Source organism: Electrophorus electricus, chromosome 8 (assembly GCF_041902795.1).
Source record: "Electrophorus electricus isolate QZ-2024a chromosome 8, ASM4190279v1, whole genome shotgun sequence".
Lineage (NCBI taxonomy): Eukaryota > Metazoa > Chordata > Actinopteri > Gymnotiformes > Gymnotidae > Electrophorus > Electrophorus electricus.
In genome coordinates, this window is record NC_137504.1 from 32388896 (window position 1) to 32403660 (window position 14765).

At 39.1% G+C, this 14765-nt stretch overlaps 1 long non-coding RNA gene across 1 annotated transcript; it reads left to right on the top strand.

Annotated features, from left to right (window-relative positions):
• Positions 1-900: 900 nt before the first annotated feature.
• Positions 901-13073, top strand: LOC145659123 (uncharacterized). The gene is made up of 2 exons (XR_014125163.1): positions 901-1149; positions 12415-13073. It is a non-coding gene; the product is annotated as an uncharacterized LOC145659123 (long non-coding RNA).
• Positions 13074-14765: the final 1692 nt, after the last annotated feature.

Consider the following 14765-nt stretch of genomic DNA (forward strand, 5'->3'; position numbering starts at 1 on the left):
GTTCATGTATGGTTTGAGGTTAGTAAGGGAGCTGAAAAGGTCTTCTTTTGCCTTTTTCTTTTCCAGTTTAGTGAGATCCTCCCTTGTGTAGTTAGTGTGGTTTTTCTTGTGTTTGTTTCCTTTTTCAGCACTGGGCATAGCGACATCGTCCTTGTTTTTGTATTTCATAGAGTATAACTAACTGTGAACAAGTAGAATCAGTGCAGTGAGAAATCTCTACCTCCACACTGGTGGTATCAGGCATGTACACTAAAACAAGTGTAAAATACCGACACTTAATAAAGTATCAAAATGAACTCTTTACCTATAGACCCTCCTAGTTTATGAGATATTGTATCTCATTGCCACATCTCCTGGATTCCAGTATCTGTCTTTGGGTGTAAGCAGGGGAACCATCAATCTCCAGCGGTGGGGGAGCATTCTCAGATCCAGGAGCCATTAACGGTCCTACCACAAAGGGCTTCAAAAGTGACACGTGGTCCTCCCTCAACACCAGACCCTCGTACTCGCTCATTTAAGTTTAGTTGTACCCCCGATGTTTAAGTAGAAATCATCAAATTAATTATTTAATAGTGAAATAATGTGAAATAAAGAAAATTAAACTTTTCAGTCTCATACTACACCAGTTTTTCTCCACTTTCTCTGTCTGTTCAGTGTCCTCTCTGACACACACTCTGCAGTCAGAGGTCATTGACTGACACACACACACACACACACACACACACACACACACAGACACCTCTTCACATCTTATTTGCCAGATGTACTCAAACAGGGCAATAAGCAAACTTTTCAGAAAACATCACAAAGTTTTCATTTATTTATTTTTTCTCTGTTCTCTAACGAATGTGGTTACTCTATAAGTTTTATCACACAAGGTTTTTGTCCGTCATCATACGTTGTACCCTTACCACTTTCAATGCATTCTACAACTGAGAGTAGTGTTGCAGGAGGGCGGGACGTAATTTACAACTTTTATCCGAAAACCATTTCTTTCCCCATCGACTTTTTCTTAAAGCCGTGTTTTCAGTACTTCACTCCTTTAGTTCACAGCCCTAACTGTAAGCTATACATTTGAAAATTCTGCCAAGACCTCCGAACAAACATGGAAATGGATCAACCATTATATGTTTTTTTTTTTATCAACAGGTAAGCAATTCAGTAATGCTTAAGTAATTCATGCTATACCTTATATTAGTATAAGTTACTAAAAAGGCTGACGTGTATTTAGCTATTTATTTAGCTAATGGTTGAAAGACTTTATAGTGCATTGTATGATTTATCTCGGTGGGGCTTAGTGTTGTAATTAATTTCAGGTCTAGATAAAACATACATTTTAACAAACAATCAATACGTATTATGTACAAGCTATCGTAACGATTCTTTTGCGAGATATCTAGGAAAGGATATTGTCAGTGTCTTTATTCTGATGATTATTGGTCAATATGTAATATGACTGCTGTGCCAAAGAGTACGTGAAGCATTTTGATCGACTAAAACTCGTTTGATCGACAGCTATTCTTATTCTCATGGCTATCTAAATATAAAAACTTTAACTTCGAAGTCAGTGAATCTATTTACTTTAAAAAATAAATGGTGAATCTATTTACTTTAATCACATTATTTCACTATTAAATAATTAATTTGATGATTCCTGTTCAAACATCGGGGGTACAACTAAACTTAAATGAGCGAGTACGAGGGTCTGGTGTTGAGGGAGAAGTTGCACACTGCACAGGATTGGTCAGACTGGGTGGTTGGGTAGAAAGAAAAAAGGCGGCATAAACTGAACTTTCTGGACTATTTCTGACCCTGGGAGGAGTTTGGTTTTAGGGGGACTGTCACCCTTAGAAAGTGTATTCCTGCATGGGTAGGGGGAATGACTTGGGAAGAGGTGTGACTTCTTAGAGAATTAGCCAATGGGAGGGGAGTGGGATGGGTGAGTGAGTGGGTGAGTGAGAGAGAGAGAGAGAGAGAGAGACAACTGAGACCCATACACATGTTTGATTATCAGTACATGACCAGCAGCGGAGCAGAGCGGACATTAAAGACTGGGGGCTACGTATTCATTTAAGACTGATAACTTTTATTTACATTAATCACCTTATTATTTCTCAATTAAAGATTCTTTTAAGTCAATGAGGATCCCTCATTGTGTTTTATTTTATTTTCATATAATATTGTCACATCATATATATATATATATATATATATATATATATATATATATATAACATTATTACAATAAATATGTTTATAAATATAAATAAATATAAATATGTGGGGGGAGGGGTGATTGACAGCTGTCAAATCAATCAATCAAGTCAAGCAATAAATCATTTTGACTGTTAGTATATACGATCTCTCTCTAAGGTTATAACTTACAGCTACCTTTAAGATTAAGATACATATCCCTAGTGGAAAACCACACTCTTTCCTGGTAAATAGACTGGCGCAGGTGATCTTATTTGGTCTGCCTGATGCTGGAAACAAGATATGGCTTGCTGGATTTGTTGGTGCGTGCTCTCCCATACCTGTTCACTCCATTTCATCCATTTATCCACTGCTGGTGATGCTGAGGACTCAGAATTCCATGGCATGGTTGGTAGCCTAGAATGCACTGAAATAATGTTAATCCAGTATCAGAATTGATAATGGAGTTTTGTGCCATCTCCACCCATATTATCCTCTTGCTGATCTCTGCAGTATAATCTTAAAAACCTTCCCAGTTCTTGGTTTACTTGTTCCACCTGACTATTGCTTTGTGGGTTGTAACCAGAAGTCAAGCTAATGTTTACCCCCAGCTTCTCCATGAATGCTCTCCATACCTGGGATGTGAATTGGGTACCTTGGTCTGACACGATATCCTTAGGTATTCCATAATTCCTAAACACATGCTGGAGCATTATCTCTGCTGTCTTGAAGGTGAAGGGGAGAGAGGGTAACAGTACAAATCTCACCACCATGGAAAAACGGTCTACAATGGTTAGAACAGTATTTTTTCCATCAGACATGGGGAAGTAGGTAACAAAATCTACCACTGCATGAGACCAAGGTTTCTTTGGTACTGGAAAGGGCATGAGCTTACAAGAAGGTAGAGTGCAGGGAGCCTTAGATTCTGCACATGATGCTATGAAGTCATGTATGTCTCCCACCAATATGCTAGCTGTCCACAGTTTGCCTCTCAGTTCCTCATCAAAGTCCCATTGTATGGCTCCTATAAAGCTCCTTTTGAGATAAAATGGGTAAGGGATCTATGTCTTTTTTCTCATTACTCACATCATAGATCTGGGGTAGGGCATCTGCGTTAGCATTCTTTGAGCCTGGTCTGAAGGTAATCAGGAAATTGAATCTTGTGAAGAATAATGACCATCTGGCTTGACAAGACAAATCTTTTAGCACTCTTTGTATAGTCTAAGTTCTTGTGATCCGTCAACACAGTGAACAGATGTTTAGCCCCTCCAATCAATGCCTCCTCTCCTCCAGCATCAGCTTAACTTGTCAGTAGCTCCCTGTTCCCCTCATCGTAATTCCTCTCTGCTGGCGACAATTTCCATGAAAAGTAAACAATTGGATGAAGCTTTAATGGCTTACCACTTTTTTGAGAGAGGATGGCTCCTACTCCCACCTCTGAAGCATCTACTTCTATGACAAATGGTTCCTCTGGATCTGGATGTTGAGCACAGAAACTTCAGTAAATACATTCTTTAGAGACAGAAAGGCCTGTTCTGCTTTGGGAGTCCAGTGTTGTTTCATGGGTCCTCCATTTGGATGAAACACCTGAAAAAATGTGCAAATCCCAAGAACCTTTGTAGTTCTTTTGGTGTATGGGGCACCGGCCAATTCACCACAGGGTCTACCATTTTATCCTCCATGGTGACTCCCATGTCACTTATAATATACCCCAGGAAGGGCATCTTCTAGAGACGGAAGGCACATTTCTCTCCCTTGACATATAGATGATTCTCTAGTAGTCGATGGAGATCCCTCCAGACATGAGCTACATGTTCTGGAAGAGATGAGGAGTAGACTAGTATGTCACCTATATAGGCAACCACAAACCTACTGAGCATGTCTCTCAATACGTTCTGGAATACAGACAGGACATTAGCGAGACCATTCCACATCACTTGAGCGTCAACTAGACATGGTATGTTGATACATACTTTCTGCAAAAGGTAGACCAGGAGATAATTGCAGGATCCTTCCAGGAAATGCTGGGATAATGAGACTGAAGCCATGCTTGGCCTAATACCATGGAATGGATTGCCTTGGAAACTACAAAAAAACAAATAGACCCTGTGTGCAGTGCACTGGCACGCAAGGTAACAGGAACAGTTTGGTGAGTGATGAGACCAGATCCTATGGGTTTGCCATCCAGGAAGCTTACTCTTAATACAGGTGACAGAGAGACGGTGTTGATCTTCAAATTCCTTACCAGTTGTTCTGTGATAAAACTATGAGCACCTCCAGACTCATTTAGTTCTAGAACAATGGTAATGCAGTTCTTATAGAGTAGCTCAGTCTTTATCTTTATTTTAACAGTTTTTGAGTAGTAAGGAAAGGCAGACTACTCACTGTTCTATATTGTGATGTCTCCACATTACATGTAGGGGACTTCTCCCTTTTACTTTTTATGGGTGCGGGCAGTACAAGTACAGAAAATATGCCCAGATTTTCCGCAATATATGCATAACCCAAAATGGTATCGGTATTCCTTTTCTTCTGCGCTGAGACGGAGGTTGTCCTCCATCATTCAGAAATGCAAATGGCCCAAAACTGCCTGGTAAAAAGGTCTTAATCTCTATTAAGGTCTGCATCCTCAGTCCATGCATTGTTAGCCCAGTCTGAAGCCCTGCCACTTAGTAAAAAAACGACGAGAACAATATGGGCTCTATCTGTGCATAGGGGGCTGATGGGCAAAATACAACAAACACTGTAGCAAAAATCTTTACAGCCCGCAGGATCCCCATTGTATCTTTTGGGTAGAGCCAGACGAAAAGGAGAGTTGCTTGCTGCGGCTGGAGGAAGCGAGACAGCACTGGGAGTTCTTATCTCACTGGTAGATAGGGTAGCCAAATGATGCGTTAATTCCGTTACCACGGGTACCAAAGCAGTATGTGGTTGTATTTGCCTTGTAAGCTCTCCTTCCATGTTACTCAAGGTTTCCAGTCGCTGATGATGCTGACCTAACAGCTGCCCTGAGCAGCTAAGGTGTCCCGACAAATACCTGTACCCACCGACTCCATGATTGTCAAAGTCTTCTGTAACGTTTGGGTGAACAGACAAAAATGCAGTGAAACATGCATGCATGTCAGCTGTCATTACATTGTTGACATAGGAGAAGGCTATGAGATTCCAATGTCAAGATCTGCCCCATTTTGTGAGAGCTGCTGTGGAACATTAAAGATGAATTCTACTCTCTAGGGTGCGTGACTGGTTGTGTCATTAACGATTAACTCTACTCTCTAGGGTGAGTGACTGGTTCTGTCATTAAAGATGAATTCTACTCTCTCAGGTGCGTGACTGGTTGTGTCATTAAAGATGAATTCTACTCTCTAGGGTGAGTGACTGGTTGTGTCATTAACGATTAATTCTACTCTCTAGGGTGAGTGACTGGTTGTGTCATTAAAGATGAATTCTACTCTCTAGGGTGAGTGACTGGTTGTGTCATTAAAGATGAATTCTACTCTCTAGGGTGCGTGACTGGTTGTGTCATTAACGATTAACTCTACTCTCTCGGGTGCGTGACTGGTTGTGTCATTAACGATTAACTCTACTCTCTCAGGTGCGTGACTAGTTGTGTCTTGCAACTCCACATCTCTCTCACACAAGCACGAACACTACTGCATAATACATTGCAGTGACAGCAGTAACAGTCTTGGCAGTGTGCCAAGCACCCCGCCTGAGGGATAAGCCCTCGCCCTCGCCCTCGCCCTCTCTCTCTCTCTCTCTCTCTCTCTCTCTCACACACACACACACACTTTCCCTGCTCCAAATCACCTGTTTACTAATCATGGCCACCTGTGCCTGGTTTTGAATCCTTTGTTTCTCCCTGTATTTAAGCCCACAGGTACACACGTCCAGTACTGTGTGTTACTCAACACTGTGGTCCTGCTACTACTTAGATGTCCCAAGTCTTACTGCTAGTGCTGCTTTGTTTCTTGACTTGTGCTACTATGCAGAATTAAAACACTCACATCTCCCTCCCTCCCTGCCTGTGTCAAAGATTGTGGAACAATGACACTGTTGAATGCAGTAAAACAGGCTTGCTTTAATTGCACAGGGGTATCCAAAGACATAGTAAAATGGCCAGAGTTCATAAAACAAGATACAATAGTACTATCCAAAAACCAGTATGGGGCAGACAAGAGAGCAGAATCCAGGAAAACAAGCCAAAGTAAAAATATCCAAGCAACAGCTCACAATCAAAAGGCAAACAAGCCCAATCAACGGTATGGGCTTATATAGGGAAATATATCAGGGTTAATGAGATACAGGTGCTACTAAAAATCAGGTGACTGGGAACTTTATGGATATTGTAGTCCTTAGAGTATTGTGTTCTTGTGGAAAACATGACAGCCAACTTCACAGCCCTGAGTGAAATAGGTGAAGGCAGAGTGAAGAAGAATGAATTTGTGCTATTATAGAATATTAAAACACTCCATTCCCACACTCACATATCACACCCTCCCTGCCAACATCGAAGCCCTGAGTGAAATAGCTGAACGCAGAGTAAGTAATAATGAAACACACACACACACTTAATCCCCACATTTCCTGTAATGTTTCATTTCTTAATTTCCATCATTATGAAAACACAGGAATTACATTGTAGTCATGTTATGCCCCAGAGTCAGAGTGGCCTATTTCTATGGGCTTTGAGACAATGTTAGTTGGTGTGACCAGTGACGCCAGCCAGATGTCTGGAGGTGCACAGAGAGACAGAGAGAGACAGAGAGAGAGACACAGAGAGAGAAAGAGTGAGTGAGATAGAGGTCTGTGGTGGAGATACCAACTTCAGGTTCCTACTTCCCAAGCTCTTCTGCTTGGTGCTAAGAACACTCACGTTACAAAAGCTACTGAATGAACAAACTGCCTTTGGTTGACTACACACTGACAGTCAGTGACACAGTCAGTGATCATCATTACTCATCTTTTAGTGAATATGTGGTACTAATTCATGAGTATGATGATGCCAGTAATAGTGACACTGCTGTAGGCATCTTTTCTAATCAGTTCAGTGCAGTAATGGAAAATCTGTTCTCATGGGAATGTACACACATTTTTTTTCTCGTAATTATAATCCCGCTGCAAATTAGATAGATAGATAGATAGATAGATAGATAGATAGATAGATAGATAGATAGATAGATAGATAGATAGATAGATAGATAGATAGATAGATAGATAGACTTGCTATATGAATTGAGTTCACATTCTTGTATTTAGTAGAAGAACTTGGTGTGACAGTATACAGTAGGAATCAGGGCAGTGGTATCAGAGAGCACATCTGCCCCAGGCAAGGAGAACTGCTTCATCAACATTTCAGTCAAGGGCCGATGCTGCTAATGCATTTTAAATACAGTGTGAGACCACAGCATGTGGGTGTGGCTGTGCTTGAATGTGACAGGGTATATGCATAAGACAGAAACATATGAAAGGAGCTTTTGTGACAGGCCTATGCTCATGTGCTTCCCTGAGCCAGTACAATATTAATTTTCTCAAAAATGCAAAAAGACCAGCAAAGGAGGCTGAGCAGAAGTAGGCAATGGTGATACGGCAAACACACAATATCATGATACATGAAGATTATTTTTCTCATTTTTCTGAGGTTTACTCATAAACCACTCAGTACACCAAGAAATCAGCAGTCTGGTAGTGACTCGCTTACAATAGCAATTACAATAGGAATGTTTTAATTTACTGCTAGTGAAGTTCTACAGTAGCACCATCGAAAGCATCCTGGCCAAAAGCGCCACTGTGCAGCCACACACACAAAGATACACGCACGCACGCACGCGCACACACACACAGACACACACACACACACACACACACACACACACACACACACACACCACAGTAACACCTTATTTGAAGCACTACTATGTAACGCCGTGCAATATTGCAAAAAAAAAGTATCTTGATTTTTTTTTCAAACTAACGGACAATTCTCGATTACGGTTTCATGTATTTTGGTCCTTACATAATGGAAAATTCAAACAAAGATCCTTTTTATTAGAGTGTATTTTTTGTACATACTTTGTCATGTACAAAGAGTGTACATACTCTTTGTATGTGCAAAAATAACAACCAGCTCAATCTATAATAGGCAATCTTGAAAGAGTTAATTTTAATTATCCATAACAGACAAACATTATGCAAGAAAAACTTGTACAACTATAAAAGCAATGTAAGAAACTTTTTCTAAATTAATTTTTAATTATATCCATTCAAGAATAAATTTGTCGATCATTTTTCTATAACTACATCAGTAATTTCTTCAAATCAAATACACCAGCACTAACAACGAAGCAGCTAATCGCTTACAGTGGAGGTTTTGGGAGTTGAGGGGCAGCTTGTATTTTTGTTTGTGTCGTAGTTTATGTCTTGAAACAAATGTATCATGTTGTGACTTTTGGTTGTAAGTGTCTTTCGACATTCCTTACACTTTACATAATTTATTCCATATATGACTTTAAAATCCAGGTCCATATCGATCAATCTTTAGTCGTGGTTCCCATGCGGCATTGCTCTTATTTTAGTTTCGCTTCTGTCTTCGCCCTTTTCTCGTGTTATTTATGCCCCCACCATTCACCGTTTACACTTCTTGTCTTCCTTTCTTCTGTTGTCGGTCATTGTAATTATCTCCGTGTTTCGCTTTATATCTATGCATTTTATTTTGTCCTATTTTTTCTGGCTAAATATCTTTGTGTAATGATTATATGACTATGGACTGTAGGTTAATGAGAATTTATTTGCCATGAATAAACATCACTCATCACCTCATATACGGTCTGCCTTAACTAACTTCATATCAGGAGAATTTATTTGTACCTGAGTATAATGCCAATAAAGATTCTATTCCATTCTATGACATTTCATTTTCATCTATTCTACTTTACTTATATACCGATCTACCGATACTTACAGCGCAGTTTTAAATTGCACTGGTCGTTTTGGAGTGGGAAAAGTCTGAGGCCATTACACACTCACGAGAGGTAAAACATTTTTTAGAATTCTTTTTTTAAATGAAACATACCTTAATATAACTTAGTCATGCTAGATTTCTTATTACCTGAGTATAATGACAATGAAGACTCTATTCTATTCCATTAATTTTTCTTCTATTCTCTTTTACACATTTACCTTTCTATGTACTTACAACGCATTTTTAAGTTTTGAAATGGGTTCCAGCTCTTCGACAGAAAAGTCTGAGGCCATTACACACTTACGTGAGGAAAAAAATATATATATATTGTTTTTTAAATGAAACATGTAGTTGAGCGTAGGTTTGTATATGGTATGGACATGTTCCTACAAATATTTTGGGAGGACAGAATTGTTCCTACCAGTAATTGCGCGTTTCAAAGATGACCGGTTTAGACATGCTAGCATTTGACTCGCTGAAAGAGAGGGAGCTATCTGAACGTTCACGGTACCTGCAAATACGTTACGTACTGCCTGACACAGAGGAGGCTGCTCAGTGTGCTGATAACATACTGTATCATAGACTGTATACACTCGTGGACTGGACGACAGTGGGGGAAATTGAAGCCACTGTGTTTCTAATGCCCTCTAGTGGCTGTGTGCAGTAACGCTACAACTTTTAATCCCGCCCATTCTCATGTATGTGAACGGGTCAGACGATAAACTTTCATTTCAAATGACACTTCGGCAATTGTGTTCTATCAGTTCTATAAATACAACACTCACTTGGTCTGTAAATTCTATAAATGTAACACTCACGTTAATATTTATCCCAACATTTTTCTTTACGATTAGACCCAACTGACCACTGAGGTCGACTACATCTTCAGCCTCGATGTAGATAGAATTTCTCTGGTCACTGGGGGCAGAGACTCTGGGTGATATTATTGCTGTGATACACCCTGGTTATTACAGTTATGAGTGATGAGTTCCCATATGAGAGGAGGCCTGAGTCACAGGCCTACATTCCTCAGGGGATGGAAGATTATTACTGTGGCGGTGCGGTGATTGGTGGTCGAGTGGAAGAGGTGCACAAACTCACTAAAACCTGGACGTGGACAAGGCCCATTATATCGAAATATGCTGTCATGTAGTAGAGAATGAAGCTAGCTAGATAGCTATGAGGTTGTTAACTTTGACTCATTTGAAGAAAAACAAAAAGATTCTGAATAAACAATATTAAACTGAAGTAATTTTAGACAGGTGTAAATGAACAATGTTATCCAGTACAGACATGTTATCATGTTATTTTGAAACAGCACTAACGTTTGATGCTGTAATTAATGTCTACTCTATTGTTAGGGTCAGGATGTACTCGAACGTCATTGTTGAAACTTAATGCTAACCCTATGACAACATGACTTGTTAGCCACAACATGTCTAGACCACTTGTAAATGTTGTTCATGCCGAGAGAAAAAGTTAAATGCACGAAAAATGGTGAATGCAGTGAGTTCTTCTAAATTGCTCAATAAATATGTTCTTAGTAGTGGTTCTTGCATAAAACCCAAATTAAAAATGAACAGGCTCATCTTTTTACAAATATTGCTATATTTTTGCGACAGTGATAGGGAGGGAGCGAGAAGCCAGTGCATAAAAACAATACAAAACAAGAGCGCAGTGGTGAGCTGGCTATGAAATGCAAAAGAGAAAGTAAAGTCAACAGCAATAAATACTCAACAAATAAGCGCAGAGAGAGAGAGAGCGAGAGAGAGAGAGCGAGAGAGAGAGAGAGAGAGAGAGTGTGTGTGTGTGTGTGTGTGTGTGTGTGTGTGTGTGTGTGTGTGTGTGTGTGTGTGTGTCTGTCTGTCTGTCTGTCTGTCTGTCCTTTTGGTTAACATTTTGTTAAGTTGGTCTAATGTGCATTAGTGGTTATATAATACTTCAACAATAACTGATGTAAAGCTAAGTAATGTTTTCACTTTAGGTTTATGTGGGCCTCTGTCTCCCCCTTGCGGTGATATAAGTGAACAACCCATAAGTGTAAAATCTCAGTAATTTATTTATTTATCTCTCTATCTATTTATTTATTTATTTTTGCTGTTATTCTGGCCAGCCCGTACAGTGAATTCAGCAACCGCAAGTCATTAAAACCTCGTGACTCATCTGTTTATAACTTCATCATCATTCAAATGAGGTTGCAACACCTTTCTTTCTTTTTTAATAACTTTAGAGAATATTGATAGCCATTATTAGTTGACCAGCTTTTAATGCTTAAAATCTAGTTGTAAACAATTTATATGCTACTGGTAAAGAAAAGTAAACTATATAAAATAGGGTTTCTAAAAACTGTTTCTTTTGTAAGCATGTTTAGAATTCAGTGGTATAAATTGAGGGATTGTACATCGTACATATACAAAGGATAAGAAGTAAAAATATCCTATGTTAAACTATTAGTCCAAAAGCCATAAAGTGTACTACATAAAATCATCAGGAGTGACAAAAGCAGAAATCTCTGAAGCCTCAGGGGTCAAAGGGATCTTTGACCCCTTTCAGCATATCGACCGTACTTACAAAACAAGCAGCACCAACATTATCAACACAATGATCCATATGTGGTAAAGGGTATGAACCAGAAACGGTGACTGCATTTACTTTCCAATAGTCTGTGCAGAGACTAAATGTTCTGTCTGGCTTAGGAACCAACAAACAAGGCGAACCTCACAGACTATTGTTGGGCTTAGCAAAGCTATGATCCACTAGGTACTTCACTTCTTGCTTTATGAGAGCCCTTTTGGTAGCATTAACACGATAAGAGTGCTGATTTCCAACAGTATCTTTAACATCATGTTGCAACACATGAGTTTGAGATGGAACATCACCAAATATCGTGCAAAACTCAACAATTAAACCAATGATATCTTTCTGCTGTTCTTCCGACAAATGACTAATTTGAGAAGATATCTGTAACACAGCCCGGAATTAGGAATCCTGGCAGTGGGAATGGATTTATTACAAAAGGTCAGTCAGTCCATGTTCTCATCTGTATTACATGTATCAGGCACAAGCAAAGCTGCAAGAACTCCCATAGAAACTGAATTGGGCACACTATCAGTTATTGGAACATTTCTATAATTATATGATTTCAACATGTTGATGTGACAGACACAAGAACTTTTCAGATGTTCAGGAGTCTTAATAACATAATGTTACGACCTTTGGTGGGTCATATTGTTTGTCTGTTTCTATGTATTTTGTTGCAGGTTGTCTTGTCGTCCTAATTTCCATCGCCGCACCAGGTGCTGATGATTGACGGTGATTGCAACGTCTGGCCTGATTGGTGATCCTACCTTACCCCACCTCATATACAGCCATTTGAGGAGAAGAGCCTGGAGCGCTACCTTCGCATACTTGGCATTGTGTCTATTTTGTACCTTTGTTACTGAACAGTTTTGTTTTTGGGTCGTGAGTATGCAAGGATTTTGTGTTTAGTTCGGTTATGTCTGTACAGTTCAGTTATGTCTGTGGGGAGATGACGCCATTTATTTTGGGTACTTTCTTTTTCCTCTGTTTTGGTTTAGGGAGTTAGGGCACATTTTTATTGATCCTTTCTGTTTATTTTTTTTCTCATTAGGCAAGCTATATTATTTGTTTTTGTTTCAGAACTGTTTGTTTGTTATTTTGGCATTGTCATCTCCCGAGGTACAACCCTCTACGAATAAATACCACTTGTACTTCATTATATCCTTTTCCCCCATGCTCTGGAGCCTAGCAAGAGTTGTAACAATAATCTGTATCACTCAGCTTTGTCTCTACAACATACGGTTCAGATGAATAAGTTGCAACAGACAAACCAGACACAGGCAGTAAAGGCAATGTGATGAAAATCTAAAATCCTAAAATAAAGATGAGTCAGACACCACTGGATAAAGCAAAAGCAAATCTTATTTGTCTCAGCATGAGGGCATCTGAGTAAGGGAGAGGCAGGATCCTCTTTTCCTTTGTGCTTATTTATACTACTCTCTGCCCTCTCAACCCTTTCAACCTAAAAAGGGGTCATTTTGCTCCCTGCTGGTTTATCTGCCCCGCATTGGAGCATTCTTCTCAGAAACCAAATTAGCAGATTATACTAGGTATAGTTGTGATGTTCTAGCAATATGCACAGATTTTGGAGAAAGAAGAACTGCTCCACATTCTTGTAACACAAATGCAATGTAATTTTTCCATTACAGCCAACACACAGACTCCTTGGTTAAAACTACAAGACACTGCCATTTTATCGAAAGTTTCCTTCATTTCCTTCATGCTCTGTGCTGACTGAGCAACAATCCCACGCTTTATGTAACCTTTCACGAAACACATTGACATCAGTACCCAAAAAAGACTCTTACAAAAGCTTCAAGGGTCCACGTACTGTATGACCAACACCAATTCAGAAGGAATAAAAGAAAGAGATTTGATTTCCACAAACAAGGCTTCTCACTGGTATACCTGCAATAAGATATAGCAAAGGAAAAGAGGAAAAAAACAACCAACCCAAAAACACATCTGGCACGTAACAATAATGTTTCATGATACGATACACTGGTCATTTTGTAATTTTGAAATTGCAAATAGTCATGTTTTGCTCCTGTTGTGTATAATCAAAGCCTGTTAGCTAGACCTGGTAAACCAGCCAAATATAAGATAGCTAGCTAACAAACGTTAGCCAACAGTTTTAATGTAAAAGTGATTAATATATAAGAAATGCACAGATAAAAAATAAGTTCTTAAAATATGAACTGTGCCGTGTTCTAATTTCACGAAAGAATTTGTACAAGTAAAGGTACAAGTAAAGCCACACTGATGCTATCTGATTTCCAGCCTGATCCATACTGACTCCATACTGTCTAACTGGGCGGTTACGTTTAACACTGAGGCTGTCAATCAATCTGCTGGGGTCCACGCCCACACAGATAAAAAAGAAAACACTCAAAACACTTGGAAGGTAACTGGAATACATAGGATTGCTTGCATCATTATCTTTCATGAGACCAAATTTAAAAATCATGTGACATAGAAACCATAGATACCATGTTGTTGACAAGCCTTTAGAGAAAACAGCAATTCTCTGATGAGGACAGACATATCTATATAATGAAAAAATCCCTAAAACTAGTTAGATTAGATAGTTCCATCTTAAGACAACTAGATATATAGACTTCACACAAACTCACATTAACAACATGACTTCTTCTGTTAATCAAAGCTAACAGACTACAGAATACTGGTCTAAATATAACATCTGAAACACAAACATGAAATCACAATCCATACTGATCATGTGTCAAATCATGAGTTCTCCAGAGTCAACATTAATATTTCTGCTGCTCACAACTCTGAAGCAGGTTAACAACTGAGCAGTAAGATCTGTTCATGGTAAGTTTGGTTTCATTTGTCTATTCAGATTTCAAATACATGTTTTGAGTTCAGGACATAAAAGTAGTTTTGGATAAAAAAATCAAAATCTTGGAAATAATGGTATACACACTATTGCACAAAAGTCTACATAAATAAATTAAATTTTAAATATACAGTCATTTTACATTGAAACACTGCAAAACTCAATTGACCA